Source organism: Oncorhynchus nerka, unplaced genomic scaffold, assembly GCF_034236695.1.
Source record: "Oncorhynchus nerka isolate Pitt River unplaced genomic scaffold, Oner_Uvic_2.0 unplaced_scaffold_1209, whole genome shotgun sequence".
In the NCBI taxonomy this organism is placed as follows: Eukaryota; Metazoa; Chordata; class Actinopteri; order Salmoniformes; family Salmonidae; genus Oncorhynchus; species Oncorhynchus nerka.
This window is the reverse complement of record NW_027040125.1, coordinates 145,986-164,254: the sequence shown is the minus strand read 5'-3', so window position 1 is coordinate 164,254 and position 18,269 is coordinate 145,986. Positions and strand designations below refer to the sequence as shown.

Below are 18,269 nucleotides of genomic sequence, written 5' to 3'. Positions count from 1 at the left end.
TGTGAGCCTCCCAGGCCCATGTTGCCCAGGGTTAAGAACAGAATACTGTGTTAATATCTCTGTGAGCCTCCCAGGCCCATGTTGCCCAGGGTTAAGAACAGAATACTGTGGATACTAATATCTCTGTGAGCCTCCCAGGCCCATGTTGCCCAGGGTTAAGTACAGAATACTGTGGATACTAATATCCCTGTGAGCCTCCCAGGCCCATGTTGCCCAGGGTTAAGAACAGAATACTGTGGATACTAATATCTCTGTGAGCTTCCCAGGCCCCATGTTGAATAGCCTCCCAGGCCCATGTTGCCCAGGGTTAAGAACAGAATACTGTGATACTAATATCTCCCAGGCCCATGTTGCCCAGGGTTGAGCCTCCCAGGCCCATGTTGCCCAGGGTTAAGAACAGAATACTGTGGATACTAATATCCCCGTGAGCCTCCCAGGCCCATGTTGCCCAGGGTTAAGAACAGAATATGTGGCCCCCATGTATCCCCGTGAGCCTCCCAGGCCCCATGTTGCCCAGGGTTAACAGAATCTGTGGACCCCATGTTCCCCGTGAGCCTCCCAGGCCCATGTTGCCCAGGTTAAGAACAGAATACTGTGGATACTAATATCCCCGTGAGCCTCCCAGGCCCATGTTGCCCAGGGTTAAGAACAGAGTACTGTGGATACTAATATCTCTGTGAGCCTCCCAGGCCCATGTTGCCCAGGGTTAAGAACAGAATACTGTGGATACTAATGATCCCTGTGAGCCTCCCAGGCCCATGTTGCCCAGGGTTAAGAACAGAATACTGTGGTTGCTCAATATCCCCGTGAGCGTTCCCAGGCCCATGTTGCCCAGGGTTAAGAACAGAATACTGCCCCATGGATACTAATATCTCTGTGAGCCTCCCAGGCCCATGTTGCCCAGGGTTAAGAACAGATGCTGTGGATACCGGTATCGTGAGCCTCCCGGGCCCATGTTGCCCAGGGTTAAGAACAGAATACTGTTGCCCTAATATCTCTGTGAGCCTCCCAGGCCCATGTTGCCCAGGGTTAAGCCCAGAACCCTGTGTTGCCCCCGTGAGCCTCCCAGGCCCATGTTGCCCAGGTTAAGAACAGAATGTTGATACTAATATCTCAGTTGTGAGCCCCATGTTGCACCGGCCCATGTTGCCCAGGGTTAAGAACAGAATACTGTTGATACTAACATGCCCCATGCAGCCTCCCCAGGCCCATGTTGCCCAGGGTTAAGAACAGAATACTGTGGATACTAATATCTCTGTGAGCCTCCCAGGCCCATGTTGCCCAGGGTTAAGAACAGAATACTGTGGATACTAATATCTCTGTGACCCTCCCAGGCCCATATTTGCCCAGGGTTAGAACAGAATACTGTGGATACTAATATCTCTGTGAGCCTCCCAGGCCCATGTTGCCCAGGGTTAAGAACAGAATACTGTGGATACTAATATCTCTGTGACCCCACGCGCTGACCGCTCTCCCTCTCCCTCTGTTTCTCTCTCCCTCTCTCTCTCTCCCTCTGTTTCCTTCCTCCTCTCTCCCAGGCCCATCTTGCCCAGGGTTAAGAACAGAATCTTGTAAATTAATAATATTACATTGGCCTGCATTCTATTACACCTCTAAACTTATTTCACGGATCCCTTGGCCAAAAAGAGTTTAATCTGTTGTTGTTAGTAATATTCATAAACAAATGTAAATGTATTATTTGGGGGAGATCTGGCCATGGACAACCTGTAGTAGATCGAGGTTTAAGTGTTTCTCTCTCCCTGTCTTTCTCTCTGTCTCCCTCTCTCCCTCTCCCTCTGTTTCTCTCTCTCTCTCTCCCTCTCTCTCTCCCTCTTTCTCTCTGGCTCTCCCTGTCTTTCTCTCTCCCTTCTCCTTCTGTCTCTCTCTCTCTCTCTCTCTGTTTCTCTCTCTCTCTCCGTCTCAGAGTGAACGAGTGTGTGGATGAGAAGGACACTGATACCGGGGTCACTCATGTTGACTCCATGGCAATACCGCAGGACAGTATTCCGACCCGGAGACGTTCCAGCTCAGAGATGTCCCGATCCACCTTCAGCCTGGTCCGACAACTCTCCAGTAAGAACAACTGATCAAATGAATCACTGAATCAAACACTGAACCAATTAACGACTTAACTACTGAATCAAACTCTTAACCACTGAACCAATGAACCAATGAATTATTGAATTAAATACTGAATCACTGAACCAATGAATTATTGAATTAAATACTGAATCACTGAACCAAGGAATTATTGAATTAAATACTGAATCACTGAACCAATGAATTATTGAATTAAACACTGAATCACTGAACCAATGAATTATTGAATTAAACACTGAATCACTGAACCAATGAATTATTGAATTAAATACTGAATCACTGAACCAATGAATTATTGAATTAAATACTGAATCACTGAACCAATGAATTATTGAATTAAATACTGAATCACAGAACCAATTAACTACTAAGAACCAATGAATCAAAAAATATTTAATTAACTTCTTCGTTCCCCTCTCCTCTCTCCCTCTCTTTTCTCCTTGATCTATATTCTCCTCTATTCACCCCCTCCCCTCCCCAGGTCTAGACGCTTCGCAGGCCCGCTCTCCGCTGGTTGATGTGAAACCCATTGAGTTCTGGGCAATGGGCCCCAGGAAGGAGGTGATCCAGCCGCTGCGTCGACCCCCAGCCCCTCCGGATGACTACTTCAGGAAGTTGGAGCCACGCCTAATACTCTCTGGACTCATCCGGAGACGTACGTGGACTCTCGCTTAACGGACGAGGAGATTCTGCTACGATACCAACTGGGCATGCCCACTTCAGCACACAGTAATGTCTTCTTCTATACCTTGTGTTATATCTTTTATGTTTCAGAATCAGAATGTACATGGCACACTTCCCTGCTTTCCTATAAGCAGCATGTACTTCCCCAGGTCCCCTGCTTTTTCCTATAAGCAGTATCTATAGGTCCCCTGCTTTCCTATAAGCATGTACACTTCCCCAGGTCCCCTGCTTTCCTATAAAGCAGCTATAAGCAGCATGTACACTTCCCCAGGTCCCCTGCTTTCCTATAAGCAGCATGTACACTTCCCAGGTCCCTGCTTTCCTATAAGCAGCATGTACACTTCCCCAGGTCCCCTGCTTTCCAATAAGCAGCATGTACTTCCTGCTTTCCCCAGGTCCCCTGCTTTCCTATAAGCAGCATGTACACTTCCCCAGGTCCCCTGCTTTTTCCTACTTCCCCAGGTCCTGCTTTCCTATAAAGCATGTACACTTCCCCAGGTCCCCTGCTTTCCTATAAGCAGCATGTACACTTTACACCCCTGCTTTCCTATAAAGCATGTACATGTATCCACTTCCCCAGGTCCCCTGCTTTCCTATAAGCAGCATGTACACTTACCCCCAGGTCCCCTGCTTTCCTATAAGCAGCATGTACACTTCCCCAGGTCCCCTGCTTTCCTATAAGCAGCATGTACACTACCCCAGGTCCCTGCTTTCCTATAAGCAGCATGTACACTTCCCCAGGTCCCCTGCTTTCCTATAAGCAGCATGTACACTTCCCCAGGTCCCTGCTTTCCTATAAGCAGCATGTACACTACCCCAGGTCCCCTGCTTTCTATAAGCAGCATGTACACTTCCCCAGGTCCCCTGCTTTCCTATAAGCAGCATGTACACTCTTTCCCAGGTCCCCTGCTTTCCTATAAGCAGCATGTACACTTCCCCAGGTCCCCTGCTTTCCTATAAGCAGCATGTACACTTCCCCCAGGTCCCTGCTTTCCTATAAGCAGCATGTACACTCCCCAGGTCCCCTGCTTTCCTATAAGCAGCATGTACACTACCCCAGGTCCCCTGCTTTCCTATAAGCAGCATGTACACTTCCCCAGGTCCCCTGCTTTCCTATAAGCAGCATGTACACTTCCCCAGGTCCCCTGCTTTCCTATAAGCAGCATGTACACTTCCCCAGGTCCCCTGCTTTCCTATAAGCAGCATGTACACTTCCCAGGTCCCTGCTTTCCTATAAGCAGCATGTACACCCCAGGTCCCCTGCTTTCCTATAAGCAGCATGTACACTTCCCCAGGTCCCCTGCTTTCCTATAAGCAGCATGTACACTTCCCCAGGTCCCCTGCTTTCCAATAAGCAGCATGTACACTACCCCAGGTCCCCTGCTTTCCTATAAGCAGCATGTACACTTCCCCAGGTCCCCTGCTTTCCTATAAGCAGCATGTACACTTCCCTGCTTTCCTATAAGCAGCATGTACACTTCCCTGCTTTCCTATAAGCAGCATGTACACTTCTCTGCTTTCCTATAAGCAGCATGTACACTTCCCCAGGTCCCCTGCTTTCCTATAAGCAGCATGTACACTACCCCAGGTCCCCTGCTTTCCTATAAGCAGCATGTACACTTCCCTGCTTTCCTATAAGCAGCATGTACACTTCCCCAGGTCCCCTGCTTTCCTATAAGCAGCATGTACACTTCCCCAGGTCCCCTGCTTTCCTATAAGCAGCATGTACACTTCCCCAGGTCCCCTGCTTTCCTATAAGCAGCATGTACACTTCCCTGCTTTCCTATAAGCAGCATGTACACTTCCTGCTTTCCTATAAGCAGCATGTACACTTCCCCAGGTCCCTGCTTTCCTATAAGCAGCATGTACACTTCCCCAGGTCCCCTGCTTTCCAATAAGCAGCATGTACACTACCCCAGGTCCCCTGCTTTCCTATAAGCAGCATGTACACTTCCCCAGGTCCCCTGCTTTCCTATAAGCAGCATGTACACTTCCCCAGGTCCCCTGCTTTCCAATAAGCAGCATGTACACTACCCCAGGTCCCCTGCTTTCCTATAAGCAGCATGTACACTTCCCCCAGGTCCCCTGCTTTCCTATAAGCAGCATGTACACTTCCCCAGGTCCCCTGCTTTCCTATAAGCAGCATGTACACTTCCCCAGGTCCCCTGCTTTCCTATAAGCAGCATGTACACTTCCCTGCTTTCCTATAAGCAGCATGTACACTTCCCTGCTTTCCTATAAGCAGCATGTACACTTCCCTGCTATCCTATAAGCAGCATGTACACTTCCCCAGGTCCCCTGCTTTCCTATAAGCAGCATGTACACTACCCCAGGTCCCCTGCTTTCCTATAAGCAGCATGTACACTTCCCCAGGTTCCCTGCTTTCCTATAAGCAGCATGTACACTTCCCCAGGTCCCCTGCTTTCCTATAAGCAGCATGTACACTTCCCTGCTTTCCTATAAGCAGCATGTACACTTCCCCAGGTCCCCTGCTTTCCTATAAGCAGCATGTACACTTCCCCAGGTCCCCTGCTTTCCAATAAGCAGCATGTACACTACCCCAGGTCCCCTGCTTTCCTATAAGCAGCATGTACACTTCCCCAGGTCCCCTGCTTTCCTATAAGCAGCATGTACACTTCCCCAGGTCCCCTGCTTTCCTATAAGCAGCATGTACACTTCCCTGCTTTCCTATAAGCAGGTCCCCTGCTTTCCTATAAGCAGCATGTACACTTCCCCAGGTCCCCTGCTTTCCTATAAGCAGCATGTACACTTCCCTGCTTTCCTATGAGCAGCATGTACACTTCCCCAGGTCCCTGCTTTCCTATAAGCAGCATGTACACTACCCCAGGTCCCCTGCTTTCCTATAAGCAGCATGTACACTTCCTTTCCAGGTTCCCCTGCTTTCCTATAAGCAGCATGTACACTTCCCCAGGTCCCCTGCTTTCCTATAAGCAGCATGTACACTACCCCAGGTCCCTGCTTTCCTATAAGCAGCATGTACACTTCCCCAGGTCCCCTGCTTTCCTATAAGCAGCATGTACACTTCCCCAGGTCCCCTGCTTTCCTATAAGCAGCATGTACACTACCCCAGGTCCCCTGCTTTCCTATAAGCAGCATGTACACTTCCCCAGGTCCCCTGCTTTCCTATAAGCAGCATGTACACTTCCCCAGGTCCCCTGCTTTCCTATAAGCAGCATGTACACTTCCCCAGGTCCCCTGCTTTCCTATAAGCAGCATGTACACTTCCCCAGGTCCCCCTTTCCTATAAGCAGCATGTACACTCCCCCAGGTCCCCTGCTTCCTATAAGCAGCATGTACACTACCCCAGGTCCCCTGCTTTCCTATAAGCAGCATGTACACTTCACCCCAGGTCCCCTGCTTTCCTATAAGCAGCATGTACACTCCCCAGGTCCCCAGGTCCCTGCTTTCCTATAAGCAGCATGTACACTTCCCCAGGTCCCCTGCTTTCCTATAAGCAGCATGTACACTTCCCCAGGTCCCCTGCTTTCCTATAAGCAGCATGTACACTTCCCCAGGTCCCCTGCTTTCCTATAAGCAGCATGTACACTTCCCCAGGTCCCCTGCTTTCCTATAAGCAGCATGTACACTACCCCAGGTCCCCTGCTTTCCTATAAAGCAGCATGTACTTCCCCAGGTCCCCTGCTTTCCTATAAGCAGCATGTACACTTCCCCAGGTCCCCTGCTTTCCTATAAGCAGCATGTACACAGGTTCCCTCTTTCCCAGCATGTACACCCCTGCTTTCCTATAAGCAGCATGTACACTTCCCTGCTTTCCTATAAGCAGCATGTACACTTCCCCAGGTCCCCTGCTTTCCTATAAGCAGCATGTACACTTCCCCAGGTCCCCTGCTTTCCTATAAGCAGCATGTACACTTCCCCAGGTCCCCTGCTTTCCTATAAGCAGCATGTACACTTCCCCAGGTCCCCTGCTTTCCTATAAGCAGCATGTACACTTCCCCAGGTCCCCTGCTTTCCTATAAGCAGCATGTACACTCCCCAGGTCCCCTGCTTTCCTATAAGCAGCATGTACATCCCCAGGTCCCCTGCTTTCCTATAAGCAGCATGTACACTTCCCCCCTGCTTTCCTATAAGCAGCATGTACACTTCCCTGCTTTCCTATAAGCAGCATGTACACTCCCCTGCTTTCCTATAAGCAGGTCCCCTGCTTTCCTATAAGCAGCATGTACACTTCCCCAGGTCCCTGCTTTCCTATAAGCAGCATGTACACTACCCCAGGTCCCCTGCTTTCCTATAAGCAGCATGTACACTTCCCCAGGTCCCCTGCTTTCCTATAAGCAGCATGTACACTTCCCCAGGTCCCCTGCTTTCCTATAAGCAGCATGTACACTTCCCTGCTTTCCTATAAGCAGCATGTACACTTCCCTGCTATCCTATGAGCAGCATGTACACTTCCCCAGGTCCCCTGCTTTCCTATAAGCAGCATGTACACTACCCCAGGTCCCCTGCTTTCCTATAAGCAGCATGTACACTTCCCCAGGTTCCCTGCTTTCCTATAAGCAGCATGTACAATTCCCCAGGTCCCCTGCTTTCCTATAAGCAGCATGTACACTTCCCTGCTTTCCTATAAGCAGCATGTACACTTCCCCAGGTCCCCTGCTTTCCTATAAGCAGCATGTACACTTCCCCAGGTCCCCTGCTTTCCAATAAGCAGCATGTACACTACCCCAGGTCCCCTGCTTTCCTATAAGCAGCATGTACACTTCCCCAGGTCCCCTGCTTTCCTATAAGCAGCATGTACACTTCCCCAGGTCCCCTGCTTTCCTATAAGCAGCATGTACACTTCCCCAGGTCCCCTGCTTTCCTATAAGCAGCATGTACACTTCCCTGCTTTCCTATAAGCAGCATGTACACTTCCCCAGGTCCCCTGCTTTCCTATAAGCAGCATGTACACTTCCCCAGGTCCCCTGCTGTCCTATAAGCAGTATCTACACTACCCCAGGTCCCCTGCTTTCCTATAAGCAGCATGTACACTACCCCAGGTCCCCTGCTTTCCTATAAGCCGCATGTACACTTCCCCAGGTACCCTGCTTTCCTATAAGCAGCATGTACACTTCCCCAGGTCCCCTGCTTTCCTATAAGCAGCATGTACACTTCCCCAGGTCCCCTGCTTTCCTATAAGCAGCATGTACACTTCCCCAGGTCCCCTGCTTTCCTATAAGCAGCATGTACACTACCCCAGGTCCCCTGCTTTCCTATAAGCAGCATGTACACTTCCCCAGGTCCCCTGCTTTCCTATAAGCAGCATGTACACTTCCCCAGGTCCCCTGCTTTCCTATAAGCAGCATGTACACTTCCCCAGGTCCCCTGCATTCCTATAAGCAGCATGTACACTACCCCAGGTCCCCTGCTTTCCTATAAGCAGCATGTACACTTCCCCAGGTCCCCTGCTTTCCTATAAGCAGCATGTACACTTCCCCAGGTCCCCTGCTTTCCTATAAGCAGCATGTACACTTCCCTGCTTTCCTATAAGCAGCATGTACACTTCCCTGCTTTCCTATAAGCAGCATGTACACTTCCCTGCTATCCTATAAGCAGCATGTACACTTCCCCAGGTCCCCTGCTTTCCTATAAGCAGCATGTACACTACCCCAGGTCCCCTGCTTTCCTATAAGCAGCATGTACACTTCCCCAGGTTCCCTGCTTTCCTATAAGCAGCATGTACACTACCCCAGGTCCCCTGCTTTCCTATAAGCAGCATGTACACTTCCCCAGGTCCCCTGCTTTCCTATAAGCAGCATGTACACTTCCCCAGGTCCCCTGCTTTCCTATAAGCAGCATGTACACTTCCCCAGGTCCCCTGCTTTCCTATAAGCAGCATGTACACTTCCCTGCTTTCCTATAAGCAGCATGTACACTTCCCTGCTTTCCTATAAGCAGCATGTACACTTCCCCAGGTCCCCTGCTTTCCTATAAGCAGCATGTACACTTCCCTGCTTTCCTATAAGCAGCATGTACACTTCCCTGCTTTCCTATAAGCAGCATGTACACTTCCCCATGTCCCCTGCTTTCCTATAAGCAGCATGTACACTTCCCCAGGTACCCTGCTTTCCTATAAGCAGCATGTACACTTCCCCAGGTCCCCTGCTTTCCTATAAGCAGCATGTACACTTCCCCAGGTCCCCTGCTTTCCTATAAGCAGCATGTACACTTCCCCAGGTCCCCTGCTTTCCTATAAGCAGCATGTACACTTCCCCAGGTCCCCTGCTTTCCTATAAGCAGCATGTACACTTCCCCAGGTCCCCTGCTGTCCTATAAGCAGCATGTACACTTCCCCAGGTCCCCTGCTTTCCTATAAGCAGCATCAAATCAAATCAAATCAAATCAAATTGTATTTGTCACATACACATGGTTAGCAGATATTAATGCGAGTGTAGCGAAATGCTTGTGCTTCTAGTTCCGACAATGCAGTGATAACCAACAAGTAATCTAACTAACAATTCCAAAACTACTGTCTTATACACAGTGTAAGGGGATAAAGAATATGTACATAAGGATATATGAATGAGTGATGGTACAGAGCAGCATACAGTAGATGATATCGAGTACAGTATATACATATGAGATGAGTATGTAGACAAAGTAAACAAAGTGGCATAGTTAAAGTGGCTAGTGATACATGTATTACATAAGGATGCAGTCGATGATGTAGAGTACAGTATATACGTATGCCTATGAGATGAATAATGTAGGGTAAGTAACATTATATAAGGTAGCATTGTTTAAAGTGGCTAGTGATATATTTACATCATTTCCCATCAATTCCCATTATTAAAGTGGCTGGAGTTGGGTCAGTGTCAATGACAGTGTGTTGGCAGCAGCCACTCAATGTTAGTGGTGGCTGTTTAACAGTCTGATGGCCTTGAGATAGAAGCTGTTTTTCAGTCTCTCGGTCCCAGCTTTGATGCACCTGTACTGACCTCGCCTTCTGGATGATAGCGGGGTGAACAGGCAGTGGTTCGGGTGGTTGATGTCCTTGATGATCTTTATGGCCTTCCTGTAACATCGGGTGGTGTAGGTGTCCTGGAGGGCAGGTAGTTTGCCCCCGGTGATGCGTTGTGCAGACCTCACTACCCTCTGGAGAGCCTTACGGTTGAGGGCGGAGCAGTTGCCGTACCAGGCGGTGATACAGCCCGCCAGGATGCTCTCGATTGTGCATCTGTAGAAGTTTGTGAGTGCTTTTGGTGACAAGCCGAATTTCTTCAGCCTCCTGAGGTTGAAGAGGCGCTGCTGCGCCTTCTTCACGACGCTGTCAGTGTGAGTGGACCAATTCAGTTTGTCTGTGATGTGTATGCCGAGGAACTTAAAACTTGCTACCCTCTCCACTACTGTTAGGGGGGTGTTCCCTCTGCTGTTTCCTGAAGTCCACAATCATTTCCTTAGTTTTGTTGACGTTGAGTGTGAGGTTATTTTCCTGACACCACACTCCGAGGGCCCTCACCTCCTCCCTGTAGGCCGTCTCGTCGTTGTTGGTAATCAAGCCTACCACTGTTGTGTCGTCCGCAAACTTGATGATTGAGTTGGAGGCGTGCGTGGCCACGCAGTCGTGGGTGAACAGAACAGGAGTACAGGAGAGGGCTCAGAACGCACCCTTGTGGGGCCCCGTGTTGAGGATCAGCGGGGAGGAGATGTTGTTGCATGTACACTTCCCCAGGTCCCCTGCTCTCCTATAAGCAGCATGTACACTTGCCCAGGTCCCCTGCTTTCCTATAAGCAGCATGTAAACTTCCCCAGGTCCCCTGCTTTCCTATAAGCAGCATGTACACTTCCCCAGGTCCCCTGCTTTCCTATAAGCAGCATGTACACTTCCCCAGGTCCCCTGCTTTCCTATAAGCAGCATGTACACTTCCCCAGGTCCCCTGCTTTCCTATAAGCAGCATGTACACTACCCCAGGTCCCCTGCTTTCCTATAAGCAGCATGTACACTTCCCCAGGTCCCCTGCTTTCCTATAAGCAGCATGTACACTTCCCCAGGTCCCCTGCTTTCCTATAAGCAGCATGTACACTTCCCCAGGTCCCCTGCTTTCCTATAAGCAGCATGTACACTTCCCCAGGTCCCCTGCTGTCCTATAAGCAGCATGTACACTTCCCCAGGTCCCCTGCTTTCCTATAAGCAGCATGTACACTACCCAGGTCTAGAAATAAATTCAGGAAAATGAGAAAAACATTTTATTTTCATTCATCTGATTTTTATTTTCTTCGTGTCCCTCTGATCATCCCAATCTCCTCCTTCTCTCTCTGTCTTTCTCTCTCTCTCTCTCTCTCTCCCTCTCTCTCCCTCTCATCATCCCCCTCCCTCTCTCTCTGTCTCTCCCTCTCTCTCTCTCTCTCTCTGTCTCTCCCTCTCTCTCCCTCTCATCATCCCCCTCCCTCTCGCTCTGTCTCTGTCTCTCTCTCTCTCTCTCTCTCTCTCTGTCTCTCTCTCTCTCTCTCTCTCTCTCTCTCCCTCTCATCATCCCCCTCCCTCTCTCTCTGTCTCTCCCTCTCTCTCGCTGTCTCTCCCTCTCTCTCATCATCCCCCTCCCTCTCTCTCCCTCCCTTCCTCCCATCCCCCTCCTCTCCTCTCAGGTATGATTTAATCAACGGCCACCTGGGCGTTAGGGTCATTGAGGCTCGCGACCTGCCCCCACCTCTGACCTGTGATGGAGCCCGCCAGGACATGGCCCACTCCAACCCATACGTCAAGATCAGCCTGCTGCCGGACCACAAGAACTCCCGGCAGGTAGCTTAGTGGTTAGAGAAGCGGTCCTGCAACTGGAGGGTTGCTGGTTTGAATCCCAGCTCTGACTGGAAAAATGTAGTGTGGAGTGAGCTGTCAACTGGAGGGTTGCTGGCATCAGTATCCTAGATTCCATTGCCTGCTGTTGTGCCCTTGAGCAAAGCACTTAACCATACCTAGAAGTATTGCTCCAGGGGTGCAGCCTCATTGCTTTCAGCCTCATTGCTTTCAGCCTTGTCAGCATAAATACACATTTCCATTCTCTGTAAGTTAATGGGCACCCCTCACCTTGGGGCAGCGGTCTAAGGCACTGCATCTCAGTGCTAGAGGCGTCACTACAGGCACCCTGGTTCAAATCCAGGCTGTATCACAACCGGCCGTGATTGGAAGTCCCATAGGGCGGCGCACAATTGGCCCAGCGTCGTCCGGGTTACGGGAGGGTTTGGCCGGGGTTGTAAATAAGAATTTGTTCTTAACTGACTTGCCTAGTTAAATAAAAAATAAATGGACAATAAAGCATTTTTCTTCTTCAGACGGGGGTGAAGAGGAAGACACAGAACCCGGTGTTCGAGGAGCGGTTCACCTTTGACCTTCTGTTCCTAGAGGCCCAGCGCCGCACCCTGCTGCTGTCTGTGGTCGACTTTGACAAGTTCTCACGACACTGTGTCATCGGCAAGGTGAACACCCACACAAACAAAACACACACACACACCAATCCTGTGGAGTATTGATACCAGGGGTATCAAAATGTGATGTGGTTTGATGTGAACACAAATTAAATTCAGGCTATCAGTGCGCCTAACGACAATCGCCAAAAGTCTAATGACTTGTCGTTAGGCACACTTATAGCCTGAATTTAATTTGTGTTCACATCAAACCACATCACATTTTTTAAACATTTTTAATAGCCTTTTCCCATTCATCAAATGGCCGGTGCACTGCACTGTTTCAGATGCACGATCTTAGAGTGGATGAACGTGGGGTTATTGTCTTCTTTTTGAAGTGAGTTATTTGACAATGACTGTTTGTGTTAATCCTACTTTTAAAAAATAAAACATTTTTCTACAGTTTATTGACGTCTTTACCATCAGCTATATAAAATAAAGAGAGTTGTACGCTCTATATATAAACTCCCAGTCATTTATTGGGTAAATCACCAACCAACCGGCATCACCTTCTGGAGTATTGAGCCAATAGAAACAATGTGTGTACACAGGATGTCCCGTACCAGGAAGATACAGTGGCTTGTGAAAGTATTCACCCCTCTTGGCATTTTTCCTATTTCGGTCATTGTCCTGCAGGAAGGTGAATCTCTGTCGCAGACTCTGGGGCCTTTCAGAACAGGTGTATATATACTGAGATCATGTGACAGATCATGTGACACTTAGATTGCACACAGGTGGACTTTATTTGACTAATTATGTGACTTCTGAAGGTAATTGGTTGCACCAGATCTTATTTAGGGGCTTCATAGTAAAGGGGGTGAATACATATACACGCACCACTTTCAGTTTCTTCTTTTTTTAATTCTTTATAACAAATCATTTTTTAAATTTTACTTCACCAATTTGGACTATTTTGTGTTTGTCCATTACATGAAATCCAAATAAAAATCCATTTAAATTACAGGTTGTAATGCAACAAAAAATAGGAAAAACGCCAAGGGGGATGAATACTTTTGCAAGGCACATTCATCCCTGTCTGATACATTAGTTCTGTAATGGTGTGTTTTCATTGGTAGGTGGCTCTGCCTCTGAGTGAGGTTGATCTGGTGAGAGGTGGTCATTGGTGGAAGGCCCTGGTGCCTAGTTCTCAGGTAGGAAGAACACACACACACTAAATGTCTTAGTTCAACACACACTGTCTTAGTTCAACACATTGATCTAAGTGGATTCTTCCCTTTGGATGTGAAACCGTTATCAAGCTCCTCAGCCTCTCCTCCTCCTCCTCCTCCTCCTCTTCCTCCTCATTCCCTCGTCCTCCTCCTACTCCTCCTCTCCTCCTCTCAGCCTCTCCTACATAGACATACAGTCATCTTTAGGCCCACTGAGGCCCAATCTGTTGTTTATTGGCCAGGAGAGGCACAACACTGACTGCGTGCGTGCGTGCGTGCGTGCGTGCGTGCGTGCGTGCGTGCGTGTGTGTGTGTGCGTGCGTGCGTGCGTGCGTGTGTGCGTGCGTGCGTGCGTGCGTGTGTGTGACACTAACACTGACACACTGTCCTAGCTGCACATCTGTTCTATTTTCACGAGGGTGGTGAATGCATGGCCCTCGAACACAACAACACCACAACAATACAACACCACCACAGCAATACAACAACACCACAGCAATACAACAACACCACAACACAACAACACCACAACAACAACAACACCACCACAACACAACAACAACAACACCACAACACCACCACAACAACACCACAATACCACAACACCGCAACGACACCACAACAACACCACAACAATACAACAACACCACAGCAATACAACAACACCACAACACAACAACACCACCACAGCAATACAACAACACCACAATACAACAACACCACAACAACAACAACAACACCACAACACCACAACAACAACTACACCACAACACCACAACACCACAACAACAACAACACCACAACAACACCACAACACCACCACAACAATACAACAACACCACAGCAATACAACAACACCACAACACAACAACACCACCACAGCAATACAACAACACCACAATACAACAACACCACAACAACAACAACAACACCACAACACCACAACAACAACTACACCACAACACCACAACACCACAACAACAACAACACCACAACAACACCACAACACCACCACAACAACACCACAACACCAACACCACAACAACACCACAACAACAATACAACACCACCACAGCAATACAACAACACCACAATACAACAACACCACAACAACAACACCACCACAACACCACAATACAACAACAACAACAACAACACAACACCACAATACAACAACTCCACCACAACACCACAATACAACAACACCACAACACCACAACAACAACAACACAACACCACAACATCACAACAACACCACAATACCACAACACTGCAACAACAACACAACACCACAACACCACAACAACACCACAACACCACCACAACAACAACAACACCACAACACCACAACAACAACAACACCACAACAACAACACCACAACACCACAACACCACCACAACACCACCACAACACAACAACACCACAAATCCACAACACCACAACACCACAACAACAACAACACCACAACACCACAACAACAACACCACAACACCACAACACCACAACAACAACACCACAACACACAACACAACAACACCACAACACCACAACAACACCACAACAACACCACAACACCACAACAACACCACAACACCACAACAACAACAACACCACAACACCACAACAACAACAACACAACAACACCACAACAACACCACAACACCACAACAACACAACACACACAACACCACAACACCACAACAACAACAACACCACAACAACAACACCACAACAACACCACAACACCACAACACCACCACAACAACAACACCACAACACCACAACACCACCACAACAGCACCACAACACCACAACAACAACAACACCACAACACCACCACAACACCACAACACCACCACAACAACAACAACACCACAACACCACAACACCACCACACCACAACACCACAACAACAACACCACAACACCACAACACCACAACAACACCACAACACCACAACAACAACACCACAACACCACAACACCACAACAACACCACAACACCACAACAACACCACCACAACATCGCAACACCACAACACCACAACAACACCACAACACCACAACAACAACAACACCACAACAACACCACAACAACAACACCACAACACCACCACAACACCACAACAACAACAACACAACAACACCACAACAACACCACAACACCACCACAACACCACAACACCACCACAACAACAACAACACCACAACACCACAACAACAACAACACCACAACACCACAACAACAACAACACAACAACACCACAACAACACCACAACAACACAACACCACAACACCACCACCACAACAACAACAACACCAACAACACAACAACACCACAACAACACCACAACACCACAACACCACCACAACAACAACAACACCACAACACCACAACACCACCACAACAGCACCACAACACCCACAACAACAACACCACAACAACACCACAACAACACCACAACACCACCACAACACCACAACACCACCACAACAACAACAACACCACAACACCACAACACCACCACACCACAACACCACAACAACAACACCACAACACCACAACACCACAACAACACCACAACACCACAACAACAACACCACAACACCACAACAACACCACAACACCACAACAACACCACCACAACATCGCAACACCACAACACCACAACAACACCACAACACCACAACAACACCACAACAACACCACCACAACACCACAACAACAACAACACCACAACACCACAACACCACAACAGCAACACCACAACACCACAACAACAACAACAACACAACAACACCACAACAACACCACAACACCACCACAACACCACAACACCACAACACCACCACAACAACAACAACACCACAACACCACAACAACAACAACACCACAACAACAACAACACCACAACACCACCACAACACCACAACACCACAACAACAACAACAACACCACAACACCACAACAACAACAACACCACAACAACACCACAACAACAACACCACAACACCACCACAACACCACAACAACAACAACACACACAACAACACCACAACAACACCACAACACCACAACACCACAACACCACCACAACAGCACCACAACACCACAACAACAACAACACCACAACACCACCACAACACCACAACACCACCACAACAACAACAACACCACAACACCACAACACCACCACACCACAACACCACAACAACAACACCACAACAACAACAACACCACAACACCACCACAACACCACAACACCACAACAACAACAACAACACCACAACACCACAACAACACCACAACAACACCACAACAACAACACCACAACACCACCACAACACCACAACAACAACAACACCACAACAACACCACAACACCACCACAACAACAACAACACCACAACACCACAACAACAACAACACCACAACAACAACACCACAACACCACAACACCACCACAAAACCACCACAACACAACAACACCACAAATCCACAACACCACAACACCACAACAACAACAACACCACAACACCACAACAACAACACCACAACACCACAACACCACAACAACAACACCACAACACCACAACAACACCACAACACCACAACACCACAACAACACCACAACAACACCACAACAACACAACAACACCACAACACCACAACAACAACAACACCACAACACCACAACAACAACAACACAACAACACCACAACAACACCACAACACCACAACAACACAACACCACAACACCACCACAACAACAACAACACCACAACACCACAACACCACAACAACAACAACACCACAACAACAACACCACAACAACACCACAACACCACAACACCACCACAACAACAACACCACAACACCACAACACCACCACAACAGCACCACAACACCACAACAACAACAACACCACAACACCACCACAACACCACAACACCACCACAACAACAACAACACCACAACACCACAACACCACCACAACACCACAACAACAACACCACAACACCACAACACCACAACAACACCACAACACCACACAACAAACCACAACACCACAACAACAACACCACAACACCACAACAACACACCACAACACAACACCACAACACCACAACAACACACCACAACAACACCAACAACAACAACACCACAACAACACCACAACACAACACCACAACACCACAACAACAACAACAATAACAACAACAACACAACAACACCACAACAACACCACAACACCACCACAACACCACAACACCACCACAACAACAACAACACCACAACACCACAACAACAACAACACCACAACACCACAACAACAACAACACAACAACACCACAACAACACCACAACAACACAACACCACAACACCACCACAACAACAACAACACCACAACACCACAACACCACAACAACAACAACACCACAACAACAACACCACAACAACACCACAACACCACAACACCACCACAACAACAACAACACCACAACACCACAACACCACCACAACAGCACCACAACACCACAACAACAACAACACCACAACAACACCACAACAACACCACAACACCACCACAACACCACAACACCACCACAACAACAACAACACCACAACACCACAACACCACCACACCACAACACCACAACAACAACACCACAACACCACAACACCACAACAACACCACAACACCACAACAACAACACCACAACACCACAACAACACCACAACACCACAACAACACCACCACAACATCGCAACACCACAACACCACAACAACACCACAACACCACAACAACACCACAACAACACCACCACAACAACACCACAACAACAACACCACAACACCACAACACCACAACAGCAACACCACAACACC

The 18,269-nt window shown here is 48.4% G+C and overlaps 1 pseudogene; it reads left to right on the top strand.

Moving 5' to 3' along the window:
* The first annotated feature begins 1,924 nt into the window (after positions 1 to 1,924).
* LOC135569092 (synaptotagmin-17-like) overlaps positions 1,925 to 18,269 on the top strand; it is a 31,248-nt pseudogene continuing 14,903 nt past the window's right edge.